Genomic DNA, 17048 nt, shown 5'->3' with positions numbered 1-17048 from the left:
TTCGCCAGAGTGGATGACAGTATCTGTTCCTTCCGTTTAGCTCACTATGGGGGGACAGTTTTTTGTGCAAAGTGATGTCCTTCCAAGTTATGCCGTAGGCAGCAGCTCGGGGCACCTTGTGTTGTCCCTATTTGAGCATTTGTCCTTAAGGGATTAAAAAGAGAGGTCAAAACTTTTGGGAATAGACCACGCTCATATTAGCTTGTCAAAGTACCAATTTTTAGGAGCCAGGGAAGGACAGTGCAACACGTTCCTCATCACAACGTGAGTATCTTCCCATATAAGTAAACAGTGCCCCGCTCCAGAAACAGTCACATTCTGTACTTGTTTACCTCTTTCTTAGTTTGTAGCTGAGCTAGGGCTAGGTAAGACTTGTAAGCAATCCTTGATACATTCCAGTTTTCATTGATGCACAGCGATACGTGGATGGAGCAGCCGCACAGCCCCCTGAGGGACTAGGATAGTTTTTATGAGGTTGAGGGAGGAAGACAGTCGGTGTGTTGTAGGGTGAGCAAACATGGAAGCCTCTACCTGGTTACTTTGCATTAGAATGATTCTATTTCTGGATTTTGGTTTGTAGGTGTCTCCCGTTTTTTTAGTAAAATGTGAATAACGACGACCACCCTCCCCTTTTATATGTTAATACTCAAACACTCTCATTCATTCCTTTGGTTTGTCAAAAACAGAGGGGACAGTTCCTTAGGGATATAGGCCTGGGCCAGGCTCAATAGAAAAGGCTACTCTGGATATCTGACAAACACAACTGCGCAGTGAAACTAAACTTTTTTTGACCAAAGTGGTAACATTTTCAGAACTGGCATTGGAAATTTCTCTTTTGGTTCATTCACACTGGGCCCTAAAAATTTGTCAAGCAATAGACAGAATAGTTTTCAGATGATTCCTTGAAAATATTGCTAAGGAATATTTCTGTTCATCTGTTCTTGTGAAGTATTTCAGATACTTAAATGTTTATTCTATATATTTTAACATACTGTTCTTCATAAACCTTTGCTTTGTAAAGTAGTAAGTTCTTTGCTACTTTAAGAATAATTTTAACTGGTAACAAATCCAGAGATTGCTTGATATAATGGAATGGCCAGTAGGCTTGAAGTTGAGAGACCAGTTTTCTGCTTGCCAGTTCATACGTAGGCTACTACTGGAAAGTAAACTTCCTCATCACTGGAAGTGGTAATTGTTGACACCATTCCATGGGCGGAGGTCTTTCTGTATTTTTTTCCCTGTGGTTAGTGTCTGCACCTGGTGTAGACCTGGTATAGTTCTGGTGCATCCTAGGAGTGTGTTCTTGGCCAGGCTAGTTCTTTGAGTTCTTGTTTCATCATTTATAATAATGGGATGATGATAATACTTAACTAATAGGCTATTGTGAGGATTAAATGAGATAATGTGTATTGTTAAAATAAGCAGTGTTTTCAGACTCCCTTGGAAAGAAACCCATTCTTTCTTGGTGAGCAATCAAATTATAGTACCTTTAATCCCTTTTTGGATCATACAGACTTGGATTCCAATTCTGGATATTTAAAGACAAGCTAAGTGACCAGAGACAAATACTTAATTTTTTTAAGCCTCAGTTAGTTTACTTGGCTATGAGGATTAGATTAGATAATATGCTGAGGTTCAAGAACTGAACATTGTAGGTGCTCAGTTAATGCTATTTTTCCCCTCTAGTAGAAGAAAAAGAGGAGTGTTACACATTTATTTTGGTCTTGGTGAGTGATTTAGAAACTTATGTGGATTTTAATTTAATGGAATAGAATCTTGTAGGAACATGTTTTATTTTACTTTTTATCTTCAGATTTAGTATTGTCACCAAGATAGTTTCTCACTAAATATCTGTTGAACAGATGAATTACTTGTAAGATAAAGAAATTAGCCACCGCTTAACTTTCCTGTTAATATGCAGACTGCTCACTGTCAAAACCTTTCTTAGAGGATTATGCAATTAGATAACAACGAACCCTTCTTTTTAGAGGTATTTGTGCTTATAGGAGCTTATTTTTTAATGAATTAAATAATTCATTCATTTAGTGAGTCATTTAAAAAACATTTGTTTATCATGTTTGGGTCAGGCGTTGTGCCAGATTCTGTGAGACTTAAGGATTTTTGAGGTAAATTCAGTGAGAGGCAGTGTGGGATACAGGTTAAGAGTCAAGGCTCTGGTGACAAACTGAGAATCTGGGTTCTGCCCCTTACTATCATCATGGTTACATTACATTTTCCTCATTTGTAAAATTGGGTTGTTAGTGCCCGCCTTTTAGAGTTATTATGAGTATTAAGTAGGATAAGTTTATAAAGCAGTCATCAAGACCTAGGCACATAGGCTGCCACAGAAATCTAGCCAGGCCCTGGCAAATAGTGAATACTGAAAGGCAAGCTGCTATTAATTACTTTCTTTTCTGTTGAAATAGGTGATTATTTGTTTTATCATAATCAGAGAAATTAAAGGCTATTTGAAAAAAGATGAACTGATTATCAGGGGATTAGGGTGCTAGTCCTAGCTCTGTGACCTTAAACTAGTAGATACTTAGCTGCTCTTAGTTTCTTTGCTTTTAAGATAAAGAGTCTAGATAAGATGAACTCTTAAGATTTCTTCAAACTCTAATGATCTGATTGTAACTTCTGATTTTTCAAGAGAATCAACTTGAGCATCTGTCCACTAGGTACACAGCACTGTGTTAGGTTATATGTTAAAATAAAATAAAAAGGATAGCATATGTTGTCCAGAAGGTGATGATCTAGTTGGGCGATATATGCATATGAAACACTTGAAAGAATTCAAGTAAGTGCTAAATTGAGTAGCATAGCCTGTAATCGGTGTCAGATTCCTGTCATTTAGAATGGTTAGAAGAAAGAACTCAGTAGAGGGACAGAGACCATATGTTGGTCCACAAGTTCAGCAGACTTGCTACCACCAGTTTCCCATTTCACCTACAAGTGTGTCATCAGTCAGTCATCTCAGCTCTTTTATGGAATGGGATTACAGTACCCTCTTCTGCCAGAGTATTGTAGGGGCTGTCTTTCAGAAGGATCTGACTCACAGCTTTGAACTGGATTGCCTAGATTATTTAGGGCTTTCATCTCTCGCTTTCTTCCTTTTTTCCTCAATTTCAAAACTTCCGCTACTGCCCTTTTTGTAGTTTTTTCCCCCAGTCTCTCCTTAATGGTATCGTGTTTTATTTTATATTCATTTTATCCATGTTCATCTCTCATGGGGTTTTGTTTGTTTGTTTGTTTGAATATTAAACCTAAGTGTTACTATGTTTACTCTCATCACAGATTTCACAAAATCTACTTTTTGAAGTTTTTTTTTTAGTGAAAATAATTTTGCCTTTTCCCATTATTATTTTTTGCCCTATTATGTATTTAGAGAGATACATTTGTATACTTCTATAAATTAACTCATTTGCTTTCAGAAAGCAGATAGAAAGTTACTTTGAAAGTTATTTTTCTTCTGATAGGTTACTGGCAACTCTTTTCCTTCAAAGCACATCTTTCTGCAATTTTTAGCATCTGATGCCTTTGTTTTTATTCCTCAAAAATGCTACAAGTCATACAATTGTAGTTTAGATTTTGAAATACTTTATCTTAAGCATCGTAACCACTGAGTCAATATATATAAAATTCATATGGGACTAATAGGTGACCTCATGTGTTGCAGCAAAGCCAAAGTTGAAAATTACTGATGTGTAGAACCAAAAATTGTAGTTGGTTTTGAGAAATGCCATTTTCCTGTTTTGGCTTCTTTGTTTTATTTTGCTCACTATTTCTATGTAATTTGGGAGAATTATGTCAAAAATATTTATGAAGAGTGGACTGTGGAGTGGGAGCATATAAGAGCATATAGATTAAAAGTGGGAGCTGTGGTGTTAGGATGCTTGGATTCAAATCCCAGTTCTGTTGCATGCTCGCTCTGTGACCCTGGGCAAATTATTGAACTGTCCATTTCCCAGTTTTCCAGACAAAAATGGGGATATAATAGTACCTCCTTTATGAGATTGTTATGAGGATTAAATGAGATAATATATTGCTAAATTCTGTATTTGGCGCTTAGCAAACATGGTAAATGTTAGCAAGTAATGTTGTGGTAAGAAGTAACATCTCAAATGGATAAGTCAAGCAATAGTAGTATACATATATTAGATAGAGAGGCAACTAACTGAGTGGGTAAAAGAATTAATATTGGTCATCTCTTGAGATTGAGCAGAGAGATGGTAGAGCACTTTTTATTGTAAGCCTTTTCTGGTCTATTTTTTTTTTAGAAAGATGTGAGGTTTGTTATGGGGGGTGTTTATTGAGCAACTAGATATGGTCTTGACCCTTTCCCAGGCCACAGAGTAATGTGGTTTACAAAATAACACATTGTGAAATAACAAAAGATAAATTGTAGGCCTTCAGGTACCTCAGGATAGATGATGGTGAGTGTTGTGTATTTTTTTGAAAATTCAAAATGAATTGAGGTACTCCTTTCCTCTAGAGGTATTTAGGGTTGAACAATTAAGGTGTCTTGAAATGTAGTGTGCTTTTTACAGAACCTTCAACAATTATATAATTCAAAAAGGTGTTTCACTATCAAGGTTATGTAAAATTCTCTTTCAAAGCATCATTTGATTGTAGTAGTATTTTATAATTAGATTTTATTATAGGTGGATAATTTCAAGAGTAAAATATCAAATATTTTTACTTTGGACTTTGAAGAATCATGATTGAAGGTGATATATTTGTAAAATATGCAAATAAAATTTTCACTCAATGGAATAATTATTCAGTCCTAGGATAACATCTTCTTTAAAAATTTTCTTAAAATAGAGCTACAGGCAGCTAAATTAGTCCCCCCATCTGTGGTTTCACTTTCTGTAGTTTCAGTTACCCACAATACAATACAACATACTTTGAGAGAGAGAGCACCCACATTCACATAACTTTTATTAGAGTAGTGCTGTAAATTGTTCTATTTCATTATTAGTTATTGTTGTTAAACTCAATATGCCTAATTTATAAATTAATCTTTATCATAGTATGTATGAGTTTGGTATTTGTGGTTTCAGGCATCCACTGGGGTTCTTGGAACATATCCCCCAGTGATAAGGGGGGACTACTGTAATTTGAAAGTATAGTGAAACTTCAACCTTCTGTGAAGGAGGTACTGTGAACTTAATATTATGAGTGACAGAGAGTTAACAAAATACTCTCTGGTTTTTGTTTCAATCCTGGTTGAAAATTTGCCAAATAAATTGCTCTATTTTCTATGATTAATTGATACATAGAATCTTTCTTTGGTAAATCAGAATATTATAGTGTCTTAAGCTCATCTTTCTGATTATCAGTGACATTGTTGAGGATATGGAGATGATAGGGCTAAATGTGCCTAAAGCATTTTTTGTGTATGTGTCAATTGGCTTGTGCTTTTCATCAGTTGTTTTATTCTAGGGAAAATCAAGTGGAAAATAACTTCTGATTGAGATAGTACTATATTATGTCATTGTTTAGTTTTTAAGAATAATTTTCTGATTGTGAACACTCATTAACTTATGAAGGATTTGATGAGGGACAAAACTGATGAACAAAGCTAGTGGTGCCGAAAACTATTCCTGTTCTCATGGAAAACAAAAAAAAGTACTTCTTGGAGCTGAAGACAGAAGTTGTTTGTTGTGTTAGTTAGAATCCTCTTGTTGTAAGTGTTAGCAACCCGGTTGAAACTTACTTGGGCAAAAAAGGAAAAATACCTCTCAGATAATCCAAACTCAGGATGGCAGGGGTGCAGTTAGAATCAAGGACAACAGGAACCAGACTCAGCCTCTTATCTCTCCTCCTCTCTTCCTTTCAGCTTTGTTTTCTCCTGATGAAGAGCAGCTTCTTTCTTCCATGTGGTGGGGACATAGATGCCAGTTTTTTTTTTTTGGTTCTGTATATCTCAACTGTTAACTAACCATTAGAGAAAGATTGCATATCTTCCCTTACTCCACACTGAAAAATGGTATTGGTGGTCCTGATGTATATTATATGTCCACTCCTGTGACCACGGGACTGTAATTGGCCAAGATCAGTTGATTGGATTTGGGGGAGGAACACTTTCCTTGGGGGAGGAACAGCTGGGCAGGAAAAACTATTTTTGTCCTCTACCCTCTTATGTGAAGTTTTTGTTTGTTTTGTTTACAGCCTTCTAGTTTTTTACATACTTTAAGAGATGTTGTAATTACATTTGAACTCAGTTATTCTTTACAATAAATGTTTTAGTTGAGCTTCTGAATACATTCTTTATGTATATCTAGACCAGGAATTGGAAAACTTTTTTTGTACAGGGCCAGATTGTAAATATTTTTAAGTTTGTGGGCCATCTGTTCTCTTGTAGCAACTTATCAGTTCTGCAGTTGTTGTATGAAAGCAGCATAAACAATATAGGAACGAGTGGTTGTGCTATGTTCCAATAAAAGTTTATTTATAAAATAAGGTAGTGAGCCAATCCTACCAACCTATCAGTTGGCCAATTCCTGATTAGACAATACATAGAAACTTACGTTAAAATATATGATATTTAAACACATTGAATTCCATTAATTTCTTGCATGTAATAACTTTATCAGAACTGGATTTATGTGAGAGATGGATTGGGTGAAGTAAGAATATATGTGTATGTTATGTTAGAATCTTTTGGAGAGCTTTGTCAGAGTACACATACTTCTATACATAACCCCTCAAAGTTTCTAATTCAGTATGTAGGTTTGTGGTACATAAATTTTGAAAAGTTCCTGAGGTGATTCTGATAAACACTCGTACCCTTTATCCCCTACTCTTCTACGCCCACTTGATATGTGGGAAAAGTTGTATTACAGGAAGCTAATTTGACGTTTAATGTATGAGGCATTGTACTGAGTACTTTTGTAGTTATCTCCTCAATCTGTTAGGAAATAATGATAGTAATAGTAGCTAACACTTATCCAGTTATATCTTTGAGGTGGTTACTATCCTAAACAATTTTTCATATGTATTTATTTATTTAATTCTCACAGCTGCTTGTACCTATTTTACAGAGAGGAAATTGAGGTATAGAGAGGTTAAGTAACTTGCTGGTAAGTGGAAGAACTGAATTTAAATCCAGATTTCCCCTGTTTTTATAACACAGTAGAATGTGATAGAAATGATATAGCATTGATTGAATACTATTTGCTAGGTACTAGCTAGCTGTGATTGCAAATGTTGTCGTTTACATTTTGTTTTGTTTTTAATTTTTTTAAAATAGACTTTTTTTGGGGGGGGACAGTTTTAGGTTCATAGGAAGTTGAGCAGAAAGTACAGAATTTTCCCATATACTCCCTTTCTGTACATGTATGTAACCTCCCCCACTATTAACATCCTGCCCATAGTAGTACGTTTGTTACAATAGATGAACCTATACTGATTTGTCATTATCACTCAAAGTCTGTACTTCACATTAGGGCTCATTCTTGGTGTTGTACATTCTATGGATTTTAAAAAATGTGTAATAATGTGTAACCACAATTATATTGTCATTCAGAATAGTTTCACTGTCCTAAATATCCTCTGTGCTCTGCCTGTTCATCAATCCATCTTCTCTGGCAACCACTGATTTTTATGTTGTCTCCATAGTTTTGCCTTTTCCAAAATGTAACATAGTTGGAATTATACAGTATGTAGCCTTTCAGGTTGGCTTCTTTGACTTAGTAATACTTATTTAGGTTTCCTCCGTGTCTTTTCCTGGCTTTTTGCACTGAACAATATTTCATTGTCTGTATGTACACAGTTTATCTATTCACTTACTGAAGGACATCTTGGTTGCTTACAAGTTTTGCTCATTTACTTTTTATGGTAGTTCTGCAAAGTATTGGACTGTTTACAGATAAGGAAACAGACTCAGAGAGGTGAAGTAGTTTATTCGGATTCGTATCATTAGCAGTTGGCAGGTGTATTAGTATGTTTTTGTGTTGCTGTAACAGAATGCCTGGGTAATTTATAAAGAAAAGAGGTTTATTTGGCTCATGATTCTGGGACACCTGCATCTGGCATGGCCCTCAGGCTGCTTCTACTCATGGTGGAAAACAGGGCCAGTGGGTGCTAGGTCACATGGTGAGAGGAAGCAAGAGAGGGAGGGAGGGGAGGTGCCAGGGTCTCTTTAACCACCAGCTCTTGCAGGAACTAGAAGAGCGAGAACTCACTCTCTGCCCGCCCCCCTCCAGATGGGGCATTAATCTGTTCATGAGTAATCTGCCCCCATGACCTAGACACCTCCCAACACAAACACATTGGGGATCAGATTTCAGCATGAAATTTATGGGGGCAAACATATCCAAACGATATCAACAGAATTTGTATTGGAACCTAAACTCTCTGATCCTAGCACATAACTCTCATACATATAAATTAATAGGTCAAAACACAACTTATTTTTTATGATATAGTAGGAAAACACTGTCAGAATTACTATCAATTCTCCCTTGTTATTGAAGGAGTTAGAGGAGGATTTATTTTTGGCAGTTGCTCTAGGGCTACTTTTTTGAGTAATCCTTTGACTTGAAATAATAAAACTGTATTTCCTTAAAGATCTTCCATTTCAAAATTTTATTTTATTTGATCTTTTCTTCTGCTTAGTGTAAATTAATAAGGTAAAATATACCGTCATGAATTCCTTTCATTCCACCTGTTTATGTAAGAAGTTAGTTAACTTGATTTCAGAAGTTCCCATTATTTAAACTTGTTTTTTTGCTTACTTTTTCTTTTTTCCTGTGGATAATTGAATGTAGTCAAGTCCCAACAAAGGGCACACTTGGGAAAAAAATTTTTTGACAGACTAGAATCTAGCACTGTAGCATAGCAGACTAACAAACTTTCTGAACTGTTATTGTGTGCAGTGGTTTGAATGTCTCCTCCAAAACTCATGTTGAAATTTAATTGCCATTGTGATGGTATTAAGAGGTGGGACCTTTAAGAGGTGACTAGATCATGAGGGCAGGGTCATCAATGCCATTATTGTGGAAGTGAGTTAGTTATGGCAGTTTGGCCTCCTTTTTCTCTCTGTCCTGTGCGCTCTTGCTCTCTCTTGCCTTCTGTAATCATGTGATACCTTCGCCATGGGATGACCATTGCCAGATGCCAGTGCCATGCTTTTGGACTTCCCAGCTTCCACAACCGTGAGCCAAATAAACTTCAGTTCTTTATAAATTACCCAGTCTGTGATATTCTGTTGTAGCAGCAGAAAATGGACTAAGACATTGTCCTAACATCTGATTTATTCTGTATTGTTGAGTAATGTAGTCATGCATTCCTTAATGATGTGGATGCATTCTAAGAAATGCATAGTAAGGTAATTTCATTGTTGTGTGAATATACACAAACCTAGATGGTATAGCCTACTACACATCTGCGCTGTATGATCTAGCCTATTGTGCCTGTGCGAGTAATGATTGCACTATGACGTTATATGTTGTGATGGCTACAACATCATTAGGAGGAAGGAATTTTTCATCTCCATTATAATCTTATGGTACCACCTTGGTATATGTAGTCCATCTTTGACCAAAATGTCATCATGTGGTGTCGGACAATATATGAATTTTCAGGGTATCAGAAATTTAAGTCTCAGCGTGGGTATGTTACCTTGGAAAAAAGTGACACGTGATTATTGTCAAAAATTTAAATGGAAGAGAAGGGAATATAGTAGAAGGTGAAAGTCCACAGTTCCCCCAACAGACACATATTTGTCTTACTCCTCAGAGGTAACCACTACTTTTGAGTGCACTCAGAAATTTTCTGTGCATATATAAATGTATATTTTATATACATGCTTTTATACATTTATTTTCTTATTTTTATTTCCATGCTTGTATTTATTATTTCCTTGTTATAAAATTTGTGTTTTTTTCTGAGTACAATTTAGGCATAGTTCTATTTTAGCATCTTTCCCATTCTTTGTAATGTCTAGACCTGCATTGTCCAATATGGTAGCCACCAGTGGCATGTGGCTGTTTATGTTTAAATTAATTAAAATGAATAAAATTAAAATTCATTTTTTCACTCATATCAGTCACATTTCAAGTGTTTATTAGCTGTGTGGGGCTAATGGCTACTGTTTTAGATAGCACAGAATTATAAAACATGTCCATAGTTATAAAAAGTTTTATTGGACCATACTGGTCTGGACAATTAAAAAAAATTTTGTACATCTTTTTTGAATGTTTTTTACTGCATAACTTTTTATTGAGACATACTTAAGTTATTATAAACTGTACAAATTTTACATGTTCAAGTTGATAACTTTTCTTTAGACTTTTTACTTTAAGGTAATTGTAGTTTTATATGCAGCTGTAAAAAATAAAACAGAGATATCCTATGTATCCTTTACCCAGGTTCCCCTAATGGTAACACCTTAAAGAACTATAGTATATTTTCACAATCAGGAGATTGATATTGATACAGTTAGGACACAAAACATTTCCATCACAGCAAGGATTCTTCATGTTGCCCTTTTACACCCATATGGTCTTCCTCCAACCTCTCCTTAACTCCTGGCAACCACCAATCTATTCTCCATTTCTATAATTTTGTAATTTTAAGAACGTTATATAAGTAGAATCATGTAGTATGTAACCTTATGGAATTGGTTTTTTTGTTGTTGTTCAGCATAATTCTCTGGAGATTCATCAGGTTGCTGTGTCTATCAGTACGCTGTTCCTTTTTATTACTGAATAGGATTCCACGGTACAGATGTACCACCGTTTATGTAACCATTCACCCACCGGAGGTTATCTGGGTTGTTTCCAGTTTTTGGTTATTATAAATAAAGCTGCTTTACAGGTATTTATGTAAACATATATTTTTATTTCTCTGAGATAAATGCCCAGGAGTGCAATTACTGGGTCCTATGGTAGTGTTATAGTAATGTTTTTAAGAAACTACCAGGCTGTTTTCCAGAGTAGCTGTACATTTTACCTTCCAACCAGCAGTGTATGAGTGATCTGATCTCTTGGCATCCTCATCAGTGTTTGGTGTTGTCACTTTGTTATGATTTCCATTGTTATGGTTTTATTATAATTTTGTCTTGAAGTCTTTCTCTTAAGAGTGACCATAAGCAAAGTAGCCACTCTCTAGGAGAAAGCTGGCCAGGGGGTTAAGGGGTTGTTAGGGTCAGGTGAGACACACAAAGTGAAACCAAAATGCATGAAACAAGAAATTTATTACTCACAGATCCCAGAGAGTTAAAGGTGTCTAAAGGATGTGTGTTGGTGTGTGTGTGGGGGGGGGGGGTGTAGAGGGAAGAGAGAAAGAGAAAGGAGAAGGGGAGGGGAGAGAAAAAGAAAGAGAGAGAATATCTATGGGACTACACCTTTATTAGGGTCCATGGGCATTATCCCTTAGGCTTTCCTGTAGGGCTTGTGGGTTGGCTAGTTTTTTAAAGCAAACACTTGTGAAGGAGGGAACTTCTTTAAATGACTCTGCTGTTGACCATTAGGTTTTATTATGGTCATCAGCTGTGGGGTGTGCTGGGTTTTGGGTCAGTGAGATGAGGAACAAATGAGCTATATTGCAGACAATCACACAGGGAGAGGAAGTTTTTAGTAGGCCAGAGGTGTTTGGGTACGACTGGGTTTCAAATAATTTGTCAGGCCTAAAAATGGATGCTGAGGCAGCAACTTTATTAAATTTATGACACTTTTTTATTTGAGTCCACTCTAATAGGTATGTGATGATAAGTCATTATATTAACTTGCATTTCTCTAATGGCTAATGATGTTAAATATCTTTTCATGTACTTATTTGCTATTTGTAATCCTCTTTTGTGAATTGTCAGTTCATGTCTGTATTAGTTTGCTAGGGCCGCCATAACAAAATACCAGAGGCTGGATGGCTTAAACAATGGAAAATTTTTTTCTCCACAGTTTTGGAGGCTAGAAGCCCAAGATCAAGGTATTGGCTGGTTTGGTTTCTTTTGGGGTTTCTCTCCTTGGTTTGCAGATAACTGCCTTTTCACTGTATCCTCACATGGTCTCTTTATGTATCCAAATTTCCTCCTCTTATAAGAATAATAGTCAGATTGGATTAGGACCCTCCCTAATGGCCTCATCTTAACTTAATCACCTCTTTAAAGGACGTAGCTCCAAATAGTTATGTTCTGAGGTACTCGGGGTTAGGACTTCAACATATGAGAGTACACAATTCAGCCCGTAACAGTGTCCTTTGCCTATTTCCTCATTGATTATTTTACTGTTTAGTTTTGCAAGTTTTTTTAATATACCCTAGGCACTAGTCCTTTGTTGTGGTTTGTAGTTATTTTTTCCCAGATTGTAGCTTATCTTTTCATCCACATAACAGGGTCTTTCTCAAAGCAAAAGGTTTAAATTTTGGTGAAATCCAGTTTATCAATTTTTCCTTTTATGTGTTATGCTTTTTGTGTCAAGTCTGAGATCTCTTTGCCTAGCCTTAGATCCCAAAGATTTTTTTTTTTGAAGTTTATAATTTTACTTCTAATGTTTAAGTTCATGATCAATTTGAGTTAATTTTTGTATATAGTGTGAAAATTAGATTGAGGTTCATTTTTTATTGCCTGTGAATGGCCAACTGCTATAGCACCATTTCCTCCATTGAATTGCTATTACATTGTTGTAAAAAGTCAGTTGAGAATAGCTGTGTTTTTATTTCTGAGTTTTCTGTTCTGTTTTATTGGTCTATGTGTCTGTCACTCAGCCAGTACTACCCAGTCTTGATTACTGTGGCCATACAATAGATCTTGAAATTGAATAGATTGTTTTTTTCCCACTTATTCATCTTTTTCAAAATTAATTTAGCTATTTGTTGTTGTTTTTTTCCTTTTCATATAAATTTTAGAATAACGTCTGTATCTACCAAAAAAATAATCTTCCCAAGATTTTGATAGGAGTTGCATTAAGTGTATATCAGTTTGGGGAGAATTGACATCTTCTCCATGTTTAGTCTTCCAATCCATAAATATAGTATGCCTGGCTATTTATATCTTTGATTTCTTTCATCAGTGTTTTGTAGTTTTCAGTATAAAAGTACTGAGCATGTTTGATTACACTAATTTCTGTCCCTCATGCCCACTTAAGGACATCTCTCAAGCAATTTTTTACTCTTATTTCTACATCATCAGTTTTCAGCTCTACCAGATCATTTCTACTAGTGATCATTTCTCCCATCCTTTTGTAAGCAAAACCAAACCAAATTTAAAAAACATATTTTCATTTGATTCCACTTCCCTTCCAGCTACTGCTCTATTTCTTTGCTCTTTTTTGTAACAGAACTCCTGAAAAGAGTTATCTGTATTTGCTGTCCACAATTCCTTTCCTGTCATCCTTTCTTAAACCAATTTCAGTCTGGCGTATGTCCCTACTTTGTCAAAGTAATGTGACCTCTGTGTCGCTAAATCCAGTGGTCAACTTGCAGTCCTCATGCTTTCTGATTTATTAGTAGCATTGATATAGTTGATCTCTCCATGATAAACTTTCTTCACTTGCTTCAGGGAAATACAAATCAAAACAAGATAAAATTTGGTACCCATTGAATCTCCCCAAATTAAGGAGTTTGGTAAATCTAAGTACTGTATAATGAAAGAAAAACATACATTGCTATTTGTTGCACTCTCTCCTCACACAGATTTGTCACCTCTCTCCCCTGGGTGACGGCAACACAAAGGATTACTCAAAGTCCACTTCTTCTGAGCAGTGAGACACCCCAAAGGGGTTAACTTCCCGGAACCCTCAAGAGAGAGTCATTCTTCCTTTGGGAAATTAACCACGAACTTGGGTTCTCTCCCCATATTTATTCTCCAGACCAGGAAGTTACAGAAAAGGAACATAAGTGGAGTTATGGCTAAGTATAGTTTAACATTAGAAGCTGATAACATCAGTGAAGTAACAAAGTGACATTCCATAATGCAATTTGCAAAGGTTAAGGCAATCCACCAACAAAAGCTGGTTCTTAGCAAACATTTTCTTTCCCTATAGCAATTTCCTTAGTATGTTTACATAACAATTAAGTAACTTTTCTGTCCTTGAGCTGGCAACTTTGCTGTGTTACAATTCTATATCCATATCAGAGACTTTAGCCTGGGGAAAGTTTCCTGTCTTTTGCAAGGTTAACATTTCTATATGTAATTTTAAAAGGTTAGGTTAAACCTGAAACTACAGGGCTTTGGAAACTAGGCCCAGTGAAATACATTTGCTTTATAAATGGTAGTATACTGTACAGCTATTGAGAGTGTAAATTGGTGTTACCACCTTGGAAAATTGATTTAATGATAGTGAAGTTGAAGATAGTCTTTTTATCCATGAGTTCTACCACTAGGTACTTACCCTAGAAAAACTTTTACAGGTGAGTTCTGTATAAGTTTGTTCATTGCAATATTGTTTGTAGAAGCCACCTAACTGTCCCTTAGTAGGGAATGTATATAGTTTATTCATGTAATGAAATACCATTTAGCTATTGTATTGAATAAATTAGAGATACATGTATCAGCACAAATAAATCTCAAAAACATAATGTTAGATGAAAAATATTAGGTGTGAAAGGATAAGTAGTGTATAATATATTTGTACATAACGGGATATAAAAAGAGACTTTTCCTGTCATCTCAGCATTTTTCCTGGAGCCCAAAGCTAAAGACAGTATGTGACAAAGTATCCCTGTATTATAAACGGAGGTGTTGAATTTGCTGGGGAGTGGCCCTGATTTATCCTGGAACTCTATCACATCCAACCTATACAAGATAAAGAGAAAGGATCATTGGAAGAGTTATTAACCTAAAAGGGAGTGCTACAGTCTTTGTATTGCCCTCCCTTTATATGGTAGGTGGAAAACAATTCCTCTGAGAGACTGGAGGACTTTTCAGGAAGGAAGAACAGCTCTGTAGCTAGACACCTGCTGGGTTGCAAAAAATGGTAGGCCTCCCTGGGGTGTTACCTGAATGGAATATTAGAGAATTCTTGGAAGAGTGTGATTTGGGTCCTCTGGAGTTCTGGAAGGCCCAGAGACTGCTGCTGCATTACTGAAGAAGCATAAAGGTAAGAGATATGTTAAATAGCTTTGCAATGGAAGAACCAGAAGAGAGAGTTTCCACTGTGTTTCTTGTGATGTCGAGTCAAGGGTGTTTCCATTGGTCCAAGCAAACACTTTAGAGGCTAGACAGGCTAGAGCCATCTTGAAAGAAATTAGAGAGAGTTGCCTGCTGAGCAGAAGCAATTTCAGGTTTGTACCACTGGAGTAGGAACTGAGAAGGAGTTTTAAGAAGTGATCTGGAGAATGTCTCTTCTGTACTAGAGGAGGTTACAGAGGGAAATTCTGTCAAGGAAAACCAGAATTGGACAGTGGTTAAAGTGGTTATATTTTCTGTTTCTGTTGCTTATAACAGAATACTAGAAACTGAATAACTTATAAAGAAATAAAACTTATTACTTACAATTTCAGAAGCTGGAAAGTCCAAAGTCCAGCGAACACATCTGGTGAGGATCTTCCTGTTCTTGGTGGTAGCTCTATAGCAGTGCAGGCTATCACATGGTGAGAATGGCTAACCTGCTCACTTGTGCTTCCTATAAAGCCATCAGAACTGTGCCCATTACTCAATGAATGGATCAATCCAATCACAAGGGTACAGTCCTCAGAATCTAATCATCTCTTAAAGGCCCCACCTTTCAAATACCATAAAAGGATTTCCCCCTTCTTAACACTCATATTGGTGAGTAGGTTTCTAATACATGAGCCTTTGGGGAACATATTCAACCCATCCATAGCTGTGGTAAAACACGGTTTTCATTCAGAAACTATTACAACAGTGAAAAAGAGACCTCAGTATAGAACTGGGCTAAATTCTAAGTTCAGCAAGGACAAGTGGGGATTTATAGCCAAAAAGCAGAATGAGGGGGTCAATAGATGGAAAATTACCAAGGGGAAATGTCAGGGGTGGGGGATTCTTGCTAAACGAATTTAGCAGGATTCTTGCTGAAGGCAGGCAAAGGTGATCAGATGTCTAGGGTGGGGACTTCTTTCTAAACTGATTTAGTACAATTTTTTTCTTAAATTAGGCTATGTGTGCCCAACAAGGAAAAGGGCCAAGGTTGAAGCCTGGTTGAGGCCTAGTTAAGAAGAGGGCTCAGAGGAGCCTGACTAAGGTTTGGTCAAAGAGGAGTATTTTTCAGTTCTCACAGGCTAAATATCAGAACTCTGAAAATACCTCACAAGAGAGGGCCAGGAGTTGGACTTCTTCATGGTAACTGAAAGAAAACTATAGACAGTACCACCTATGTAATGTGGATTTTGTCTCCTTCCTTCCCCATCTTATTCCCATCCATTGTTATGCAGAATAATGGCCCCCCAAGGATATCAGGCCCTAATCCCTGGAACCTATAAATGTTACCTTATACGAAAAAAAAGTCTTTGCAGAGATGATTAAATTTAAGGATTTCAAGGTGGGGAAATTATCTCGAATGTCTAGATATTCTAAATGCTGCAGTACCCTAAATGCAATCACACGTATCCTTATAAGAGAAAGGCAGAGGGAGATTTGGACATGCACACAGAGGAGAAGGCAATGTGAAAACAGCAGAAAGAGATTTGAAGATGCTGGCCTTGAATATTGGAGTGATGTTGCCACAGCCAAGGAATATCAGCAGCCACCAGAGCTCAAAGAGGCAAGGAACAGATTCTCCCCTAGATCCTCTTGAGGGAATGTGGCCCTGCTGAAACCTTGACTTTAGTGCAGTGATAGTGATTTTGGACTTCTTACCTTCAGAACTATATGATTATAAATTTGTGTTAATTTTAAGCCACCAAGTTTGTGGTAATTTATTACAGCAGCAGTAGTAAACTTACAAATATACCATTACACGATTATTGTACAATAGTACAATAATTTGCATAGCATTGGGAACACAGGTAATAGGGCAGTTAATTGCCTGAGTGAAACAAGTAAGGTTATGGTGACATTCAAATTGTTAACTGAAGGATTTGTAAGAGTTTGCTAGCCTGATGGATGTGTCTTCTAAGCAGAATAACCAACATGGGCAGAGATA

General features: G+C 36.5%; 1 protein-coding gene across 2 annotated transcripts in view; it reads left to right on the top strand.

Annotated features, from left to right (window-relative positions):
- Positions 1 to 17048, top strand: part of ZDHHC17 (zinc finger DHHC-type palmitoyltransferase 17) — a 117701-nt gene that overhangs the window by 565 nt on the left and 100088 nt on the right. The gene's annotated exons all lie outside the window — the stretch shown is intronic.

The sequence above is a fragment of the Cynocephalus volans genome, chromosome 12 (assembly GCF_027409185.1).
Source record: "Cynocephalus volans isolate mCynVol1 chromosome 12, mCynVol1.pri, whole genome shotgun sequence".
Taxonomy (NCBI): Eukaryota; Metazoa; Chordata; class Mammalia; order Dermoptera; family Cynocephalidae; genus Cynocephalus; species Cynocephalus volans.
The sequence above is the reverse complement of the archived record's forward strand: the minus strand, read 5'-3'. Positions and strand labels throughout refer to the sequence as shown.